Source organism: Myiozetetes cayanensis, unplaced genomic scaffold, assembly GCF_022539395.1.
Source record: "Myiozetetes cayanensis isolate MyiCay16 unplaced genomic scaffold, myiCay2020 scf6-25, whole genome shotgun sequence".
In the NCBI taxonomy this organism is placed as follows: Eukaryota; Metazoa; Chordata; class Aves; order Passeriformes; family Tyrannidae; genus Myiozetetes; species Myiozetetes cayanensis.
In genome coordinates, this window is record NW_026087853.1 from 54786224 (window position 1) to 54808860 (window position 22637).

Here is a 22637-nt window from a genome sequence, read left to right on the forward strand (position 1 = left end):
TTTTTTGCCATTCTTCCACTGAGCAGGGTCTGAAGGCTGCAGTGCTGCCTCTTCCTCCCCTGCTCCATTTCCTTGCTCATAAATTAGGGTAAAACCTTAAAGCCAGTGAATGCCTCTTTGCTCAGCTTGTTTTGGATGCTGTTGGGTGACATATTTTTAGATGTGTTTTAGCTATACTAAATTCATTCTGGGACCTATCAAAGCACTTGCAAAGAAAAGACCTCTTGAACTCTGCAAAACCAGTGCTGGCATGTCCCAGTCACTAATGGGCTTTCCCTTGACAATAATGAAGTTTTCCCCTATTTACAGGCCCCTAGGAATCCCAGCTGAAGTCACTGTTCCATCGGGCCAGTCTCTGAAGTCAGGCCCCACCCTCCAGAAGTTTCATCTAAACAGACCAAAGGTGAGGAAAAGGAATTATTATCCTCATTTGCAGACGAGACAGAAAAAAAATTACTAGCCCAGTTTCTTCCCAGCTATGTCTAGAACAGCAAATGTGAAAGAGCTCCCAGGTATGTCTCCTGGCCACTTTTTAACTTTCTGTCAAGGCCAGACCCAGGCCCAACACACCCTGGCTACAGAGAGGAGACACAGGTGCACTGCCCCAGCAGCAGCCAAGACACACTGTGACCACAGGTTTGATCTTGACACCAGCATGTAGGTCCAGACACTGTGACAGAGCCCAGCAGCACAGACAGAAACCACACCCAAACCTCAGCTGCAGTCCAGGGCCTTCATTGTAAGAGCAGCCTTTCCCCCTGGGTTTGGTGTGTGAGAGGGTACAGCCACCAAACCCCACTGCAGCACCACAGGAAGTGGCAACTCGTGTCCACCCAGAGCCAGCAGGACATGTGCTGCAGGTCACTGGGCTGAGCCCAAAGCTGCGTGCTGCAGGTCACTGGGCTGAGCCCAAAGCTATGACACCAACTATGACCCTTTTTTCCCCACTTAATGTGGGCTGTATCCTGCTCTGACTGTACCAAACCACGCAGTGCCTCACACCTGCACACCTCACTGATCCCTGTCCCAAGAGTAGCTGCTTTGTTCCACAGCCATTTAATGACATTATTTTGCCACAGAGGATGTGTCAGGGTTAAAAACAAGTGGCTATATTCTGCTGTTCATGCAAAACACCAAAGAGCTTCAAGAAAGGGCTTGAAGGATTCAGGGTTTCAGTTTCCACTGTCTTGTGTGACAGATCCATTCAAAATCAGCATAAAAATACTACCGAGATTAGAGTAAGAACATTTAAGGTTCTGTCTCCAGAAATCCGCATGAAGAGCGACAGCATCTCTGCCAGACAAGAGGTTACGCTGGGACAAGCGCAGGGGCCACATCTGGCAGGCGGGGTCACATGGCAGGGGAAGGAGCCAAGGCGCTGGCTGTGCCTGGGAACACTCCATGCCACAGCACTGGCACCGCAGCTCCAGCCCAGTGCCGGGCCCGCACCCACGCAGAGCCAGCTGCCCCTGGCACGAGGGGTGACGGCAGGAACTGCAGCCCTGTGCTGCCCCTGGGCACGGCTCACACCTTACTGTGTGCAGGGACAGTCATACACCGAGCAGGCCTGAGTTCTCCCAGGCAGGCCTGCCCCAGCAGGGGCACTGGTGCTCAGTCCTGGCTCACAAGGCTCGCTCCAGCAGCACAGCCAGGGGCTGGCAGAGACACTCCAGCCATGTCCCAGTCACCCAAACATAGAGATGCAAGAGTTAAATTTCATCCCAACCAGCACCAAACCATCTTAGTCCCTGTTTATGCTCGTCATGTTCTCCCAAAGTGAGATACAAATATGTTTAATTGCTGTCAGCAGCCTGCAAGGCAGTTTGCCTGTGTTATCCCCACAGCATAACTATGGGAAAACTGCAGCCCACACAGTGTGCCCCAAAACACAGAGGAGACAGACTAGCTTGAACCCCTCAACCTGGCTGACTCTCAGTACCTTCCTGCTCACTGCTGCCAATACGGGATGGAAACAAATCGTTACAGACAAGTCTTCTCCCAGGGAATATCGGTTCTCCTGCCCTGTTTGCAAAGGGCAGACCTGCCACGAGTATGAGTGCTCACACAGCCTCAGTAAAAACCAGGTTAGAACCTGAGGTGCCCTCAGAACACAACACAAATAACTGGTATTGGCTGCAGCTATACTCTGTTCATCAATTAATTACAAAATAATCCATTTACTAACACTGCCAGTTAAGTGGCTCAGCCCTGGGGAAAATGTAATTTCCTGAGATATTTCTGAGGGAAATAGAGTTCAGCTTTCAGTCTTTGTGCACCCTCCATCCTCCTTGCTCTCTTTTGCAGCCGAATGGAAGAGCAATCTCAGAACGACAGTACTGTCACTAATGACCCCATCTCAGTGCATTAGTCCTCAAGCTACAGGGTAATCCTGCAACTTTAAACCATATTGAGAAATTCCCTAAAAACATCCAAGTGTCCTCCATTACAGTGAGTCTGTGCAGTCATAACTCAAAGGCAGGGGACTGGGGCAGGGGCCAGGTCGGTACCACACACACGTCCTGCCCAGGTACAGGACTCCTGTGCTGCTCCCCGCGGGATGGAACTTGAGCATCGTCCCCTGCTGGTACCCAACAACACAGTCTGTGTAATACAGAGCTCAGGGCCCAGCTGAGCTTTCACTTGTAGTTGGGCTAAGCTGGTCCAAGCTGTTTTAACCAGTTTTCTTTAAAGCAATTTGCACAAGCATTTAGCTCTTTTCTCTCCCTGTGAATTTCCCTAAGCACATTAGGGAAGTAGGTTAAAAAGAGCTCTTTTTTCCTCATTGGAGGCAGGACAGCCAAACTTTTAAGGAATTCTCCTTAATTAATTTCATTCTCCTTGGGAAAGAAAACCATTTTGTGACCAAACGAGTTATGTTTCTCACTTTTGCAAGCAGCAGGACCCGGAGTGTCCTCCCCAGGTACATCCACGCTCACAGCCATCTAGACAGAAAAGGGCCTGCGCAGGAGCAGGCTTTCCATCTGGGAGCACAGTTACTAATCCAGCCAGCTATCTGCTTGGCCACTGTTTGGTCAGCTTTGCTACTGGGTACAAAAACCACTGCTCCCACAGCACACACCATGTACATACCAAGGCAGCACGGAATATCAACATCAATAAACAGCTTCCTCACACTCCAGGAATGAGACTTTCCAGTGGGACAGGGTTGGAGGGAGAGTCAGGCAGCAGGTTCCCTTCCCCAGCAGCTGTGTAAGGGCTGACTCAGGTTTTACCCAAGCACAGGACTCAGAAATGCAGAGGAAGACTCAGCAAATGTCTCTTGCTCTACATACAGTCCCCCAGCCCGTACCCAAGAGCTTGCACTCACCACAAGTTTCTCTTCTGTTTTTCAGTGCTCTGTCCCCAAATACATTAAAGCACTAATGTCCTGGCAAAGAAGAAAGCAAAGATTAATGGATAGGATTGGTTTCTGTCGCTGCAAATACTTGGCTGTATAGTTGGTTACCACCTGACAAAAACAATTAAGTACAAATGTCCAATAGAATCATAGATTGTAACTTAAATAGGAGGAGATTACCCAGCTTCTAGCCAGCCAAAACACACTCACACCCAGCCCCACACGAGTACTACAGCGTGGCTTCAGCAGGAGTGCAGAAAGGAGCCCAGCCAGCACAGCAGCCCGAGGCTGGCAGTGCACACAGGAGGGTTTAACTGGACCTCTCTGTAAGGTACACTGAGGGTCCTCGCAGATACCACAGACTTCAGAGCAGACGTTGCTCTGTCTCCCGTAAAGAAAATGAGCTGCATGTTCCTGACATGCTGTCTGCTCTCTCAAGCATCATCCAGAGCAATTCTTAACCCCTTCTTCATCCTAAGGTTTTAAGAGCATTACCCTTCTCAGGTTCAAGAAGGCATTTTCCCTGCTGCACACCCCATCCTCTTGAGTGTCAGTCAGGTGAATCACCAGACCCCAACACCACAGCCCCACACCTTGTCCCGCCTCAAAGACCCTGGGAAGCCAAAACCACAAGATCTTACTGGCAGTCCTGCTGCAACAATGCTGGTGGTGGACAATTCCAAGGCAGAGGAGCAAGAAGGGTCTGGAGGCAAACTCTCCCACTGTCATGCAGCAAAGCCGATTGGAGGACAGTGTTGCTGGGCTGTAGGAGCAAAGATGAAGTAAACTCCTTCCCGAAGGAATCCAGCTCCCAGTTTTTCTTCCCATCCAGAACCATCCCTTGAGAGAAAAAACTGTATGACCCCTCGAACTATTCTGCTCTCCCTTGGCCCCAGGCTGGCACTGCCAACACACGTGGGATCGTTACACCGATCCTTGGCACGGTTCAGCTCCGAAGGGAAGGGGTTAAGCCAAGGCAGCAGAGCCACTGGGGAGTGGAGACATTAGTTCAAACTGACAAACCCAGTCCTCTGTAAACACAGGGCACAAATCCCACGCAACAGCGGCCATTAGAATGGCTGTTATGGCTTTAAAGTAAGCAAGCAAATCAACCTCCATCCCCAAATCTGCGGGAGGGCACTTACCCCTGACTCCTCATTGCTCTGTGCCCAGAGGTGAGGTGGGAATGCTCCGCCACCGGAATCCGCTGACACGCCGATAAACTTGAGAGAGAAGGACGGCAGGAGAAAGCGGGAGTAGAAAAAGGGGTGGAGGCAAGTCTGACATGTTTGTACAGTGCCTGGTGCACCTAAGCTGCCGAGTTTGATTTCAGGGTGTGGTAGCAGATGGGACACAGAAGCACTCAGCACAGAGAAGCCTCAGAAAACGACATATGCCGAAAGCAGAGCCTCCTGGGACCATCTCACCTTCTCCTCACTGTCTTCTTTCTTGGTCCCTAGAGGGGATGAGAGAGAATGAGCTCAGAGTCACACCTGGGCACCGAGGTGTGCTGGGTCTTGGGCAAGAACCTCGGGGAGATCCTTTCCCATCCCCTCCACCCCACTCCACTGTGAGTTATTAAAGCTCCGCTCCTCGGCTCTTTTCTCTCGGCTCCACAGCCTCGGGGCCGGGAGCTGCTACAGCTCCTAAAGAACCTGCCATCTCGCCCCGTGTTTCAGGACCTGCCACCAATCCCTTGCCATTCCCGGCAGGAAAGCTCGGATTGCGGGCTCTATGGCTGGCTGGAGAAGAATTCACCCCATTGATTTGCATTGCAGATGAGCAGCACATGACCTGGTGCTTTTCCTTTTGCCCTGTCCTACCGTGAGTGAGTCAGTGATGTCGGCTCTGGAGTCTGGGATCGCCCTCCCATCCCGCTGTGCTGCCTGTGCCGTGCCTCTGGGTTTCCTGACTTCTTGAAATACTCTCCCCGAATGACTCGTGCCCAGCAGGACACCAGCTCCACCACCAGCAGCGTCGGACGCGCAGGTGAAAGGGTCAGAGGACACTTTGGGGATTACAGCCCAGGAGAGGTCAGAGTTCCTGTCAGCAACCCCATCAGCTGCTTTTGCTCCGATGCAAATCGAGAGGATTCTTGGCCTCTACAAACCACTAACAATCCTGGTTTAATCCTCAGGTGTTTTTAAGTCCAAAGACCAGAGATTAAAGCCATAAATGACTTTTTAGGTGGTTGGTTTGGGCTTTTTTTTTTTTTTTTTTGGAAGGGGGGTGTTGTTTGTTTGGTTTTTGAACTGCCCTTAAAATAAATAACTGTCATGGTACAATCATTAGGCTGTCATCATTATTGCTGGGAGTGGCTTGTCCAGCGGAGATGGGCCAGCCCAGTCACCTTTTAGCCTTGTTCCCTCATTCCCATTTCCCCTCCTACCTCCTCATCCCACCTCAAAAGGCTGCAGTATGTTTGTACAACAACCAGGGTCACAGAGGTAGTTGGGATTCACCAGCTCTAGGGGACTGTAATGGAGTAAAGAACTGGGGTTCATAGAGAGAACCTAAAGGAAGTCCTGGCAGTGGAGCTGATGGTCTGAGGTTCCTAATCCTCATTTGCAGACCTGCCAGCTAAGCTGTGGAAGGCTCCTTCCTAAGCGTGCAGTCACCACTTGGCTGTTCCACTGCAGGTCCCTGCCTGCCACAGCCTGCCACATAGACCCGGGTTTCCTGCCTGCTCCCTCCCTAGGATACAGGAAATACTTAGCCAGGTTCCTTTCTGTCTGGGGATTAGCTTGTCTCTCCTCCAGGGCAGGCCCTGTACCCAGATGTAATCAAAAAATGAAAGTTCATGTTAATAGTAAAGAATAGTAAAGAATGTCCCCCCCCCAGAGGGGACAGCATTCTTTCCCAAAAGGCTGGAAGGAACTCCACAGCAGAGGATCAGAGAGGAGGAAGCTGAGGTGATCCTGGAAGGTGTGGAGGGAACGCCACAGGGAGTGCAAACTGTCCCTGTCATCTGTGCACCAGGGCTTTGCTGCTGTGCCAGGCACAGAGGAGTCACCCCCAGCACCAGGGCGTTGGGAGCACCACAAATGGCATTTCCAGTCTACAAGGAGTCACCCAGGCTTGGAGCTGGCTCCAGATTTGCATGAGGATTCTATTTCCTGGGTTATGTGCTGAGACAGTCCTCTAGAACAAGAGAAGTTCTTTATAAATGGAAGAGCCTGATTTTACTTATCAAGACACAAGCTTAGATGAAACCAAGGTAGCCCTGAGTCGGTGTGAACCTCTGCTGCCTACAGTCTTAATGAAAAATTAAGACACTCTCCAGTCTTTCTATTCACAACTCTGGTCCCAGTAGTCCTACACACTTTGAAGAAAAGTTTCCCAGTAAAAGCGATGCACCTCTAATTTTCCCCTTTAGCAACTGTTCCTTTATTACACATTTCACTGCTCCTTGTCTGCCCACTGCTCCCTTCTTACCTAGAGAATTGCACAAGACAGTGTAAATAATTACACTGGTCCATGTCTATAAACACAGGCCTCCACACCCCACTCCTCCTCCAGCTGCTCTGTGCTGCTCCTCCAGGCCTGGCAGCACTTGTGCTGCAGGCTACGCTGACTAAAGGCTTGCATCGCAGCCTGCCTCATTTATCTGCCAGCAAAGGCCCTTCCGTGCTCCCTGTCCCCTCCCCAGACACAAAGCAAAGCCAATTTCAGATCTCAAGTGCTGATCTCAGCTGGCTCCTCACCCTGCCCAGTCACGTCACTGCGCCGGGAGAGCTCCAGGACCTCACGTCCTGCACTGCTGCAACAGGTTCCATTGAATTCCTCTCCATCTCTACAGAGCAAACTTTGGTGAGGAAAAAAAACACTATTCAATGTTTTCCCATTCCAACAGGAAAGACTGGGCACTTCTAAACTTCAAAAGTAAAAAGTCAGAAACACCCAGACCAACTCTACCATGTACCATCTCTTTCTTCTGCCCCAGCCAGCAGAAATGTACCTGCCCACCTGTCTGGAGCCTGTGGGAACCGCAAAACTGCTAAGGAAAAATTATTTTTATTCAACAAAGCTTCCAGGAGAAGTCTAACACCAAGGAAAAGGAGATCTGCTACATTCAGGAAGTCCCAATAAGAACTACAGCAATTCCACCCACAGAGCCAGACCTTCCAGCTATGCTCCACCGAGCTCAGGGATTTGACTGGAGGCACAAATGCTCTTCCATAAAGAACCCCTTCCCTCCTCTCTTTCATGGCCCTGCAAATCCAGAGTAAACTGGTCAGGACAGTGAACAAAATACACCAAGGATGGGGCCAGAGGGGTCACTAGGAGAAGAGCTGCGTTGCAAATTCACACATCAGCACCAAGTGGTGGGAGGAAGCTGGAGATAGGAATCAAGTCTGGGAGTCTCATAATCACCACATGACATTAGCCAGGGCTGGAGATAAGGAGGGAGCAATCCAGAGGCAGTTTCGCTTTAACTGAGATCTTGCAGCTCAGTCACCTTCCCCTGGGGCTCTCGGTTCAGAGGGAGGCAGGAGGTGCCAGGAGAGCTGCCTGCATGGCCCAGCCTGGGGTTATCCTCCTGCTCACTCTGCATTGCTGCCCTCGTCCAGGGAGTGTCCAGAGATCCCAGCAGGACAAGGCCCTTCCAGCACTCCCACCACACGAGCTCATCCCATGTGCTTGTAAACTCTCCAAGGTTTACAGTCTAAACCAGGTGGCATTTTTTTCCAGTTCCAAACAAAACACAAATGCGCTGGAGCTGAAGAGTTGGAAGCTGGTTTAGCCAGAGCACACTCAAATCTGCCAGGGCAGTGGGGAGTTTGGAGTCCCTCTTCACCATATGCACATTCCAAGCACAACCAGCCTGGGTCACATGGAAAAAAGGAAATTTTGGCTGCTTCAGGCTCTCCTTGGGCTACAGCCAGTTATCCTGAGCCAGGCAAATCCAATGGTGGAACAAAGCACAGCCAGCACGAAAATTCTGCCAAGCTGAGAACACCAGAGGCAAGAATCACAGAATCGTCCAGGTTGGAGAAGACCTCCAAGATCATGGAGTCCAACCTTTGACCCAGCACCACCTTGTCACCCAGCCCAGAGCACTGGGTGCCATGTCCAGCCGTTCCTTGCACACCTCCAGGGCTTGGGACTCCACCACCTCCAGCCCCTTCCAATGCCTGACCACCCTCTCCATTAAATAAGGAAAGCAGGTTAAGCTTAAAAGAGTAAGAAAACAGCAGACTTTAAAAATTTCAACTCCCACTCTGGTGAGAAGTTGAAGTTAAAGCTCAAGAAGATCACCTGAACACAGCACAGGCTATTTTGCTACCGGTTAAATTCCTGTGGCTTGGTAGACATTCCCTGCAGATAAAATCAATACAGCTTGGATCACAGCCACCTCACACTTCTTCCAGATCTTTTACTTGCAAAAACTGCACACACTCATTTGGTTATAACAGAATTAACGTCATGCTCCACCAGACAAGCCTGTGCCACCCTCTACAGAAGGTGCATCGGCTGCTTCCCACAGAAGTCAGGACGATCAGTCCTGCAATGGCAGCAGCCCAGCAGAAAGCCAGTGTTGCCTACAGATTCCCAGGTCACCTTGGGAAAGTCATTCTGCACGCTGGTAAAATGACTGTGACAATGCTCAACTCCCCCACAACAGAGGCGGCTTAATCTGTTGTTTTTCTGAGCAAGCTGCGATCCTTGAGGATGCTATAGAAATGCAGATTGAAATCCCGGGCTGGCAGCAGAGGAGCACAGACCCAGCCTCTGTCCCCAGTAACTAGGTCAGTCAGCTATCGCTCCAGAATTAACCAGAATCCAGCAATTCCTAGTGGCCAAAATAACGGCAGCACAAGTCTAACACCCTGTGCTGTCATTACCCTCTACCTCTGGGTACGTTCAAACCCAACTCTCAAGAGCTTAGAATAATTGAGGGTTGGAATTTATGCTTGTCAAAATCCAGGCACGTGGCTCCATGCAGCACAGGTTTCCCATCCCACTTGCTCGTGGAGGCAGGGAACAACTCAGCCTTAGGCAGCTGAAGGCATTCAGCCCACCTCAGGAAAATCAGGAAGCTGCACTGCTAATGCCATGGCAGGGAACGGGTGTCACATCCCATGCCTGCAGCAGCCCCCCTGGACAGCGGGGGCAGGAGGGGCCTTTGCCCTACAGTGGGGTATGGGAGCTTATCTGGGGAGAAGGCTGGTAGGGGCAGGGCAGCTATTGGAATAGAATCTGGGGACGAGAAGAAGGGAAGGGTTGACTCTTGCCTTGGGGATGGGTATCCAAAGTGCATCTCAACTCCCTTCCAGTGGATGAGCGTTCAAAACTTACTTCAACCCGCTCCAGCTGCTGAGGCTGGACCAAGCATTTGCTTTCCTCTCACTGGGAAGGAGATGGGTGAAGGGTTAAACCTGGGGGGGGTATTATTATTATTACTATTATTTATTTTCAAGCTCTGTTTTTCTCAGCAGCCACAAACCTGCCATGCAGGAACTGGACCTTCTTGTTCTGCCACTGAAAGCAGCATGTCCCAATATTGTACCCTCGGTTTCCCTTGGCTCCACAAGCTGTGAGTGCTCTGGAGGGTTGGAAAGGATTAAATGGTTATAATCCCCACTTAAAGATTTATTGATATAATATAGAAAAATGGTAGCTGTGACAACCTTGTCTGGTGTTCTAACTGCTACAACAGAGGAGAGAGGAAAAGTTCATTTCTACCTCCCATAAGAGTGATTTTTGGTCTTTCCTGACAGTGGTTACAGAAGCCTCTTATTTTCTTTATCTTCAGCAATCTCCTCCAGCCTTCATTCGGGCTGGAATTTATACCAGCCTCAATCCCAGCCTAACACAACAGATCCCACACCAAGGAGCTGAAACAGGCACTCAAGTCAGGCAATGCCTGTTCCAGAGGACAGGCACCCCACACTGGGCACAGCCACAGCCCTCCTGAGCACATGGACCTGCTGGCTCCTGGCAGGGCAAACGTCCTTCCTTGGGAATGAGCCTGGGCTCTGCTGGCAGAGGGGAACCATGGTGGAACAACTCAACTGGAATCCTCTTCCACGTGACACCAGAAAATAATCCGCTGAGACATATCTATTTATAGCTATATAAACATTAAAGGAAATCTCCACATTCTGAATTATAATAATTCCAGAAGAAAGGAGTGACATAAGACATAGTCATTTAAGCTGTAAATAAAATGTAATGTTTCCCTTCTGCACATTTAGAGATTCTGAGGATGGCATTGTAAAAATATCGGAAAAACTTCAGTTCATCATCTACTTCATCATTCCTCTAACTACTAATTCAAAAACACATTTCTTGCTTATGTGCTCTCTGAAGTGCCAAATAAATTTTACAAGTAAATGAATTCAGAAAAAAATACCTTACAATAAGTATTAACTTCGTTCATTTGCACATGTGACCTTTGAAAACAAATTCTTGTTAACGCTCAGAATAAGCATTTTCTTATTTAGGTCTTCAGAACTTTGAACAAAACTGAAAGCCTGGGGTAGAGTTGTGCCCAAAGACTTGATACAGAAATACTTGAGTAGTTATCTGGAAAATTCCTTCATTTCCTTTTTTTGGACTGGGACTGCCATTTGTTGAAGGTACAGCCACATCCCACTGACGGTGATCCCAGACCACCAGTCAGGAGTAGTCAGACAATTGAGGTGACCCTGAGTTCCAAGAGCCCTTTTAAAACGGTGCCTTTAGATGCCTCAGCAATACAAGGCTCCGTTCCCTAAGGAAGTGCCTGGCTCAGCTCTCGTCACTCAGCCGCTGTTGGGGCACGCTCCGGGAGAACACATTTACAACTTGGAAGAGAACACAAGAGCCCAAAGAGCTTGGCAAACACCCGGTTTGGGAGTGAGCGGCACAAGTGGTGTTTTCTTGCCTATTAACACCAACCTCTATTTGTAAGGAGGGGTCAGGAATCAGGGGATTCCCTCAGTAGCAGTCACAGACAGGAGCATCTTATGGTTGATGAGGTGCTACAAGACCTGAACCACATGTGACACTGCTTATTACACTGAAGTTTCCAATGAAGTAAACAGCACATGTCTCATTTTATGGCCCATATATTGCAGAGCAGCAGCTGGGTTTGCAGTCTGATAGCCCCCCTCTCCCTGCACCCTCTGAGCTCTGATTCCTGCAGATTCCCTGTGAGAGTGTCCGGAGTGGACAGCTTGCTGCAGCAGGAACAGCTCAGAGGCCACTCCCCAGAGACTTCTTCCCAGAGTCAGCCCTAACAGCTGTGCTGGGGGTGCAATCTAAAATCCCTTGAAAGCAGAGCCTTTTCCCTGACTTCCACCAGTGCTCCCCAGATCCTGATTCTGAGCTGTACGTTACAGGAAAGAAGTTAATTTCTAGCATTGTTATAGGCAGTGATGTACTCTCTTGGCCAGGGCCCAAAGTACTCATTATGAAGTGTAACACCCTGCTTAATTCTTCCAGAAGCCAGTCATAAGGCTACTATGAATTTTAATGAGCACTGAATCAAGACCCAGATGGTTTTTTAAGCCAAATTATCCTGTTCTTGGTTATTTTAAGATCTGTGCAGAGCCTCCTGGCCACCACACAGATTAACTCCTCTGTTCCTGGTTCAGATTAAGGAAAAACTTTCATACCTCTTCTCCCCATCTAATAAGCCCAGCTCTCCAGCTCTGCTGTAAAGACCCTCAGCTCCTGCTGTGCCTTGAGAAGTCATAAATTTGAAAGAAAACTCCAAGGCTGACACATTTTGGGGGAAAAAAGGTATCCAGAACATGTGGCAGAAAGGAGAGTCAGAAGGCCAGAAGGGCATCACTGAGGTAGCCCTGACACCACAGACAGCCCAACTGAACCCATTCTCCGGGGAAAACCAATCAAGCTCAGAGACATCAAGTTGACATGATCCATTCACAGGCACTGTCTGAAGCTGCTGGGTACATTTGCTATCTAGTTTAAAATTACATGTTTCACTTTAACAACTAAGCCATCTTTCCCTCCCATGGTGTTTCACCTCCCCACACCAGAGCAGCAGGACACAGGCCCTGGCCAGGGGATGCTGCTGCAGGGCCTCAGCTGGGGCTGCACTCACTGCTCAGGACCAGGCTGCTCCAAGCCCCATCTGGCCTCACTTGTGGGGCTTGTTCTTTTTGCATTCAGGGACTATTTCCCACCATCACCACCAAAACCATGTCTGGTAAACAGATGGACATCACAGAAATGAGAGCATGACATGGAAAGGTAACCCAAACTGAAATGCAGCATTATGCAAGCCAGCTGTGGAGAAGAAATGCTGTTATGTCACTGGCTATTAGTCAGGAGTGGTTAATAAGTTTATGCTATTTAACCACCTCATCAAAACGGGCATCACAGCTTGAGGAATGCAGGCAAAGCTCTTGAGATGATTTCACAACTAGAAATGAGGAGTGGGAGGGAAATAAGGAAGATCAAGATGGTTTAATGTCCTTTCTTGCCTCCACATGCATGACACATGGCTCAGTTGTTCCAAGTCTGGCCTGAAGTACCTATTTTTAATTCACTGTGAACACTCTGACTGAGCAGCAGGACTGCAAGTGCCACGCTGAACTTGCCATCACTCGCTACAGCAGAGAAGGAGCTTGACCTCAGCTCTGTGCTGAGATGGCCAAGTCCAGCTCAGGAGCTCAGCCAGCCCAGCCTTCGGAAGCGGTCCAAGAGCCCCAAGCAGCTTGTGCTCTAACAGGCTTCAGTCCCTTTTGACTTGAACCACATTTGAACTTCTTAGCAGTGAAAAATCCTTCTACCCTGTTCCTATTCCTCTGAGCAATTGTACACAGGCCCCTCATTATTACATTAGTGTAATTTTGTCTCTGACATTCCCCCAAGAGGAATTACTCATGTCCTGCTATTATTTATTTTACTGCTAAGAGCCTGGGTTTTAGGAGTAGTTTTAATTAAATACCAACTCTCCTCCTCAATTAGGATCACCTTTATCTAGCCTGCTCTACTTTGCATTATTCAGCAGCATCACTTGTTTTCTTCTGTTGATCCCTCTCTGGAGCTGCAGAAAGCCCCCCTCTCCCTTGAAATCCTATCAGCCAAAACACAAGGTTTTACCCATGTAAAGAGCCATCTCATGCAAGATTTGGTGCTGAACACTGGTTATGCAGAATTCCAATCTAAAATGATGTCAAGTGACACTGCCAAGAGCAACAGCACCTCCCATAGCCCCCTGGATCCCCAGGCTGCAGTGCCCATGGCGTGTGGCTCCTACTGTTTCTCTCGGGTTCCCGTGCTCCTCTGGGGCTTTGCTCACACTTCCCCTGCTCCCTTGCCCTCTGATGTTGTGGTTTCCTTGGGCAGTTTGAAGTGCAGCGTGTCCACCCACTGGGTAAACACCTCTTCAAAGCCTTTGCTGGCCCTGGATCATGAATCAGATCCCAGTGTATTCCAGACTTCAGTACACAGCATTCTTGGAAGCTGCTCTACATTAATGTTTCAAGAGTCATTCATTCATGCTCCCCAAGTGACAGAGGCAGAACTGATGACTCCTGCCTGGGAAGTTGGCAGGAGCAGCCTCAGCTATTTCCACCGGGTGGAATCCAAGCAAAGCACAGCCTCCAAGCGCGTTGGCTGCCCCAGCGCCGGCAGCGGAGCCAGCCCCGGGTTCTGCAATGGCTGCGGGCACGGCCACTCCTGGCACAGCCCCTCCTGGCACAGCCCCCGGCTCCACACAGCACAGGTGCCCTTCCCAGGCAGCCTCAGTCCTCCAGAGCACACATCTCCCTGCAGGCACCGCTCCAGTCCCCTCCAGCCTGGGGACAGGGAGAGGCAATAGCCAGAAAGCATTTTCATTTCACTCCTCACGGACTCAACAAGGCTTTTTCCAAGAGTTTACAGACTACAGTTACTTCCCCAAACAGAAGGTGGATTAGTTTTTATGGGCACACATACTATTCCTTTTCCATGAGCAAAATAGAACTGCATCCAAGCATCAGATCCATCAGTGTGAAAAAGGAACATGTGGACACTCTGCCTCGCACTTCCAGGCTCAGCAAGTGCATTCCTCCAAGGCTCCGGCACCTCTGCTGGACTTTCATCACGGACCAGAATTTATCCCCCACAACCTAAGCACACAACTCTCAGGCTGGAGGGTTCCCAACTAGGAGGAGTTTCAGGTTATGGTTTATGCTGGGCAGGAGGAGATACACCAGGTATTTTATAGATGTTACCAAGTATTTTTCAGAGCCATCTCTGTACATTCAAGGTATTTTTTTCCTACCTTAAATAAGGTTTTTCCTGCAGCTGGGACAAGGACCTCTCCTCTCGTCTCTCCAGAAATAGTTTTCAACAGCAATAAACTGATTGTTCAGGTATCATTCAAATAGATGCTTAGAAAACCTTTCTTATCTCCTTTCTCTGGCTTTCATCAACATTTCTTCAAACCCTGCCAATTAAAAACCCTCCAGTTCAAGTTCCCAAGGCAGGAACCATCATTTTGCCTCCTACAGGACAACAAATACTCTATAAATGTTTTAAACCACTAACTGAAAGTAATAAGCCATAAGCTAATGTCTATTTACTAAATTTCACTTTCATTCACCTGCTGTTGTACAACACTCCTTATTCTGCTATTTAAATATATGGTTTAGAGGCACAGTCAGGCATTTATTCACCACGAGAACACAGGCAGGCACAAGGCAATGTTAAAAACATTCTCCCTCACCCCTTTCTTATGACTTCAGACCTCAGAAAATGAGTACTTACTGATTGATTTAAATTTTCAGCCTAGAAAGGGAGTGACAGAGACAGATTTTTCTCAGTTCTACAGCTTGGGAAGGTAACAAAAATGTAGAAATCACCTCAGTTTTAAAGTTCAGAACGCTGGACCCTGTTGCCCCATCTACCTCCCACAAGAGCAAGCTTACCTTGAAAAGAAGATCCTGGAGAAATACTTCTGGAGTGAATTCAGCCTCTGCTTCCTTCTAACTGCAGGTTGCTGCTTGTCTTAAACACGGGAAACATCCCTTGCTTCAGGCACAAATCCTCAGCAATTTCATCTGAAAGCTTCTCCAGAAAGCTGCTCCTGCACATGCAAAGCCCCCGCTGCAGCTCCGTCCTGCCCGGCACTGGCAGTGCCAGCAGTGCCCCCAGCCCTGGTGGGGGCAGCAGCACAGGGAAGGCAGAACAGCCTCAGTGAGCAGTGCCATGAAAGCCTCGCTCCAGCTGAGGAGATCTCACTGCACACACATCCCCTGGCAGGATGCTGGCACACAGTGAGTCAATGTTTTCTGGGACCTTTCTTGTCGTGGGTGATGCTGTGAGCTCAGCAGAGAGGATGGCACAGCGCCTCGAGCAGCATTTTGCACAAAAGGCAAGAGTAACATACTCATCGAGATTCCGGTGTGTGAAGATAAAGACTCCGTGCGTTTCCCCCCTCAACCAAGCCTGGAAGTCCCAGCCTTGGCTTCACCCTGCCATGGGGAGGGAGCTGCAGGAACAGCCTCATGCTCAGGGAGTCTGTGGTTCAGGGCTCCTGGGCCCTACAAACAGCAGGCCACGAGTGGCAGGTGCAGTGCTATCCCATCCAAGAGGTCCTTCCCAGTGAGGGGAGTGTTGCCATGCCTCTCTCTGGGAGCGCTGGGCAAGCCACACAAGACCAGCATGTGTCACAAGAACACCAACTCTAATACAAGGTTGACACCTCTGCAGGCTAAATTTCAGCACCAGATCTCCTGACACCAGGCAGAAGGAAGGGGAACTGTTCTAAGGCTTCAGACTTCATAGGGATGTCAATGAGGACAGATTTATTAGGCTGATTGAAGCAGCTGGAACCTGTTCATGCTCCTCAGCCCCAAGTGCAAGGCAGCAGAACCCAATGCTGGAGTCAAGGCAGCAAGTGCAATGGCTTCCCCCACTGCAGCTGCTTCAGAAATCAAGTCAAGACCAGCAGAGCAGCCAGTGAGGCAATAAGGTGTTTTCCACTAGTATCTTGATAAAGAAGTCAGTTATTTACAGCTTTCTGGCATGTCAGTTACTTTAGTATTTCCTGAACAACATTCAGCAAGGAGACGCTTTTTTCTCATTTAAGATGAAGGTGTTTTATCCAAGAGAATTCTTTTTTCTCGCTTTTGGAGTTGGCTTCCATTTCCCCCGTGGATAACCACAAGCACATTTTTGTGAACGTTAGGTAACAAGGAAGCCTGCTGCTAATTCTTTCACATCAGGGCCTGGGGAAAAATGCAAACTGCCGGGTGAAAGCTAAAAAAACAAACAGAAAAGATGGGAGGGGGAAGAGAACAGGAGTGAGAAAATAACTCAGGAGTGAGTCAGTCATGCTCCTCCTGCTTAGTCACCTCTAGTGCTGCTCTCCAGACACACAGGAGATGGGGAATAAGATGCCTGCCTGCTTTCCACCCACCTCCTCCCCACAGGGACATGCACAGAGAGGAGACGGGGCAGAATTTTGGGAACAGCCATCGCAGGGGACAGTTCTCTGCAGCAGCAGAGCTGGCAGTAACCCCCGTGCTGCTGTTTCCCACCCCCTCCTGTTGCCCTGCACTATTTCTCAATTAAATCATCTCGATTCAACCTGTTCATGTGCTGGTTTGAGTTCCTCTGGCAGTGCCCTGCAGTTTTGCCATTGGAAGGGGTTGCCATGGAGAAGAGGGTGATGTCACTGACACAAAAAGCACCGAATTTACAAATACAACAGGAATGGAGCTATTTATAAAGAGCTGCTTCTCTCCCCACACTCTTGGCTGGGGTGGGTGGAGACAAAGGCAGCAGATCCATTCCTGATGTTTCTGTCAACGAGTCTCAGAAATTAATTTTCTGAAACTGCTGAATGCTGCCAGCTTTGGGACTTCATTCATTAGAGCTGGATTCAGCTTTCCAGCTCCTCACTGCTTTCGGGGGCAAAACTTCTACCCCCAAAAACTGCAGCATCACTGAGATACACTTGTGGGAGCTCTGCACTAACTGCTGGGATCACAGCACATGTGGAGGGGCAGAGTGCAGCTCCTGGGACTGGCTGCCTTGGCTGTGGGGGTGCCACTGCACATCAACACAACCCTTGGGGAAGGAAACACTTAGCACACAGGAAAATTGCAAAACACAGAAGAGAGGAGAAATGCAGGTGAGGAAAAGCAGCAACTTAGTGTACTGGTACCTTGGTTTTATGAGCCATTTCCCCTCCACAGAAGAGAAAAATTTATTGATACACATATGTAGCTAAGAAAACATACATAACAGTATAGTATTAGTTTTATACATGAGCAAACCCCAAACTTCCGTGAGCTGTCCATTCTCCCATGCAGAGCCAGGAGCAGGGGGCAGGAGAAGGTGTGTCCTCAGTCTGGAACCCTCTTTGTCTCAGTAAGACAAGTTTAACAAAGCTACAAAAGCATTACAAGGGCTCTGCCAGAGCATCCACAGCTCAGCACCCAACAGGTTGGCTTTTACTGTAATGACATGGCAGGAACAGTCAGGAAAAGCAGGGCTCTCATCTCTCCTTCTCAACCAGGCCAACTACTCAAACAGCATTTCCTAACTTGCTGTCTCCCATTTCAAGAGGCCCAGTGTGTACTTATTAGGCAAGCTAACTCTTTTCCATCAGCCTCATCCAATGCACCAGTGTTCCTCCTCACACAGCAGCTGTTCTGCCCTTCCCACTCCACCCACACTGCTGAGCATCCTGTAGGAAAGGCTGGGGATACATCAGGAAAGATCACCGTGGAAACACAATGAAGACAGTGAAGAATGTGCCATACAGTGAAAGCCCACAGAAACTTAAGCTTATAATTGAGAATGGTCTGATGGGTGGACATGTACTGTTGACTTGGATAAAAACCTCCTCAGCTCAGCTGATAGGAAGGCAAACACCATGTTGGACTTGGTGAAATGGAGCACATGCAGAGCAGAAAGGAATGCTCAGGGATGCAGTGAAGGTGGCTCCCATGTTCAGCTGTGTGGGAATTATCTGTTCAAAGAGCCGAGAACAGGATCATAGAGAGTTTTCCACTGCTGTCCAACTCCCAAGTGAAAAACATGCTTTTCCAGGACATAAGGAGGAAGAATAACTTTTCTAATTGCATCCAAATGGACTTTTCCTGTTACATATTGTCCACGTTCAGCAAATCAGAGACTGCCTTCACAACTGAGAGCAAGGTTTCTGGTTCAGGCTAGTCAGGACCCTCCCAGCTGACACTTGTTCTACATCTTGATAAAAACCTGCTGCTTTTAGACAGGATGTAAGCCAGTTTCTAAGATAAAAGACTGTGGCTCCAGTAAAGTTGTCCCTAGTTCCCCTGCAAACAGCAGGAGCAGGGGATGTGCCACAGAAACAAGAGGTGCCCCCTGCTATTGTCTTGTCAAAGGATATCAGCAGGACTGGGCTGGCACCAAGAGAACAGGCTCAGGACAGGACAAGCTGCAGCCAGCTCAGTTCACACCCAGGTGAAGCACCAACCCAGGCTGGCTCTTCAGGAGCAGCTGCAGATGGAGCAGAACAACCCAGTGTTGTTACTGAGGACCCAGTGCCATTTGACTGGATACTAAGGAAACATACCAACAAGCCCCATTCACCACTCAGTTTTACACTATTCCAACTTTTTTTCCCTATAAAAGGATTCCTGGGTGAATGATTACAGAGTACCACACTACACTCAAGTACATGACTAGTTTAGCTTCAAGGAACCTCAGCTCGAGATCCTGAAAACTGAAGAGAATCCAAAGCACTGGGAAAACAACCAGCAGCTCAGGCCCAGAACTGAACACTAACATTTGCCTTTGTGTCACTCAGCTGCTGCTCCTGCTTTGTAAATCACACTGCCACACCAGCTAGGGCCACAGATCAATAATTAAATAGCTCTGGATGGTAATTATTGCAAAAGGAGAGTAGGGAACAACCATTTCTAGAATCAACAAAAGGAACCAACATTTTTCCCCAGTCTTACTTAGCGACCTCAATATCCACATGTTGTTTAATATTTTAAAATGTTATGGAAATGAAACCTCTGTATTTCTAAGTTTCCAACCCTGGCATTCTGCTGAATTAAGCAAGCAGAGGGGCAGTGAGTGTAAAACAGTGAGAACCAAGAGAAGGAAGCTGGTGAAGTGTTCCTTTACCCAGCTCTAAGGGCAGTCTGTGTAAGCACAGTTAATGTAAATGCAGTGCCCATAGCCCCAGGCTAAAGCAGAGGCTCCAACCAGCAGTTCTGCAGCCCACAGCCAGATAACTCTCTTGGAATAAGAACTCTCATCTTCTGTACACAGCAGATTTCCTCTGGGGAATCACGGGGCACAGCCTGGAGCAGAGCACCTCAGGAGCTGCACTTCAGCCCCAGGTCATTTGGAATATTTATTAAGTGGGAAATCAGCAGCAGCGCACAGGAAAGGTTTAGAATTACTTGCTGATACACATGAAGGTGGGGTGATTTGTCTACTTTGAATAACAGAATCATTAAGGCTGGAAAAGACCACTAAGAGCCCAGCCAGCACTGCCAAGGCCACCACCAAACCACATCCCCAAGTGCCACCTCTATACAGACTTTAAATCCTTCCAGGAATAGTGCCCCAACACCCTTTATAGATTCTCCTCAGCCCTCCTTTTGTTGTTTGTCCTGTTGGTTTTATGCTTTTACAGCAGTACCCAGGGTAAGTTTTAGTTGGGCTTTGGCCCTTTTAGTTTTCTCCCTGTATGGCCACACGAGATCCTGGTAGCCCTGCTGAGTTTCCTACCCCTTCCAGTTCATTCTGGAAGAACAAAAAGCCAAGTGTTACCTGCTAGCACAAGCCCAAGCTTACACCTTCTAATCTGTGAACACAGGCCCCAGCCTGGAAAAGTCTCAGATAACTGCACAGAATACACCTGATAAATTTTATCAATTATCTCAGATTTAGGATTTTAAATCTAAAAATCACATACCTTTTGAGACCAGCAGATGATGAGCACTCCTCAGGCTTCCTTACAACGATCTCTTCAGGGGTAAAGTGGGTCTGGGCTCACAATATATTTAACCATGTGCAGGTGTACCTTGGAAAGCCGTTAGGTTCTGCCCCACCATGGGTGGCTGCGCTCCCCAACACTCAGGGGTCACCAGGAGCACCTGTGTGTGGGCACTGATCTCCAGGAGCCCTGGAGACAGGGGAGCCAATTCTGCAATCCCAGCTGCAAGAGCTTAAGGGCAGACAATGGCTCACACCAGTGGGGTTTGCCCCACCCACAGCTCCAGCACATTTGATCAGCCTCCATTTTTATAGGTAGCATATTTTTGGGGCTTAGTGACTTCCTGCCATTATTTCCACTTAACACAACAGAGTGGACATTAACAGCTTGATTCTGTCACTGCTTCTGAATCAAAGCAGTTCAAGACCACAGAGATCTTCCAGACATCCCTGTTGTATCTCTGGTCAAGTTTTATTCTCAAACAACCTGGAACAACCATGATCCATTACTTCCTTGGGTTTACTTTCCTTGGTGCACTCGTATTTATATAACAGTGTAATAAAACTCTCAAGAGCTCAGATCCCATCATACTGTTTTGTGATAACCTGACTAGGACTTGTACACCCTTCACACATTTCACCCTGCCAGCCACCCCCCGTGGCCCTTCCTGTCATCCCAGGGTCTGTAGGTGCCTCTTTTCCTTGGACACTGCTAAGACAATGTTCATCTCCAAATAACTCACAGGCAATTTCCTGTTTAGTGACAAGTCTATGGCAACCCCAGCCTGCGAGAGCATCTCTGTTACACAGTGACTCAGAAGTGATGCTTAGGAAAAGTTTTGCAGGTTGGAGGCAGAGTTATTTGAACATACAACAGGGAGGTCAAAAGAAGACTTCCCTGCCCTCTTGGTACATGTTGGTGCAATGAGCTCATGGGCTGGGGGAGCAGAGCCTTACCTGGGTGGCACAGGTGGAATTTCACTGCAGTAGAACTCGGAACAGCCAGTACAAGAGATGACTGCTCTTTGTTATCCCTGCTCCTTCCTCTGCTATTTGTGTGTGTTTATTGTTGCCAGGTTATAATGCCACTGCTGTGTTTGCTTTACAGTACTTGGGGGCAGTTTTGTGTTGCGTGGGACACACATGAACAGTGACTGATCAGGGGCAGGCTTATTACACAGAGAAGGATTTAGTACACATTAGTTCAGAAAGAAAACAGGTGCCAAGGCAGCATCAAAGTCATAGTGGAGGATTGCAGCTTTGAAATAGATCTCATTATAAACAAACAGGTTCACTTACAGATTTTAAAGACCTTTGCTGAACTTGTGCTGAGAGCTCTTATCTGTGTGTTCAGGCTGTTCTCAAAAGCTTCCTGTCTGAATCAGACATGGTGACGTTGTTCTGTACTGGCTGCAAACATGTCTTGCCCGAGAAGTCCCTGGCCTGAGCGGTACTTTGTTAGCAATGTTCTCTTCCTAAGCTACCTGGTTTTCAGACCTGTGCTGCACGGGATAAACTCAAACAGGAGCAAGTGAGACCCCCAGATTTTGCCTAAAAGGCAAAAGTTAGACGATCAGCAAAAGAAAATAAATTTCAACTGAAGAACAAACATGCAATCTTTTTAGAGCTAGCAGAACTTAGCTATGCATTGCACTCCTAGTTGCTCTACCAATGATCTTGGCTCTAAAGTCTGGATAGAGATAAATCATTATTTATCTGCTTGCTCAGCACATGACTTATCAATGACCTGTACTACATGAAGCATTATTTAAGGCATTCATGGACCAAAATAAATTTTTCTGCAGCAGTTTACATTAGATATTAAAGCTGGTCTATCAGAGCATTTAAGGTCCCATTCCTGGATTACAAGAACATATGAAAAAGGCATTAGGAAGCGGGGAGAGGAAAAAGAACACAGGCCAAAGCAAGAGGAGTAGTGCTGGAATATGCAGAAAAAAATAGGAAACAAGGTGGCTTGTAGACATGGGAAAAAACCAGAATTAAGCTCCAGAGCAGAATTTGGAGACAACACAAACAGGAGAATCAACAGAACCACGGCCGGACAACTGAACCAAATGGAAGGACCCAGCCAATTTGGCTTTCCAGAGAGATGAGAGTCCTGGGGATACAGTCGTGTGCTGGCAGAAGCTGTGAGGAAGTAAATCCCAAGTCTCAGGAGTTTCTCTACATTTAAAGTACATAGTGCCTTGGGTTTGGATCCTGTAAATTCTGTTGCCTTGAATAAAATGAAGCCTTCGTATTGGTTTCAGTAATACAATGTATAAAAGGTTAACACAAATATCTATCCACAAAACCTCCCACAAAAACCTGCAAACACTTCACTTATGGCAAATTGAGACTTCAGGGAGATTTCTGCAGGATGCCCAAA

The 22637-nt window shown here is 48.5% G+C and overlaps 1 protein-coding gene across 1 annotated transcript in view; it reads right to left on the reverse strand.

Annotated features, from left to right (window-relative positions):
- The window catches only part of PAK6 (p21 (RAC1) activated kinase 6), a 35962-nt gene extending 20360 nt beyond the window's left edge, over positions 1-15602 (reverse strand). The window contains exons 1-4 of the mRNA XM_050335917.1: positions 15229-15602; positions 4504-4814; positions 4000-4121; positions 3329-3388 (exon numbers count right to left, since the gene is read on the reverse strand). The gene's annotated coding sequence lies outside the window, so the exon portion shown is untranslated. The remainder of the gene's footprint in view (positions 1-3328; positions 3389-3999; positions 4122-4503; positions 4815-15228) is intronic.
- Positions 15603-22637: the final 7035 nt, after the last annotated feature.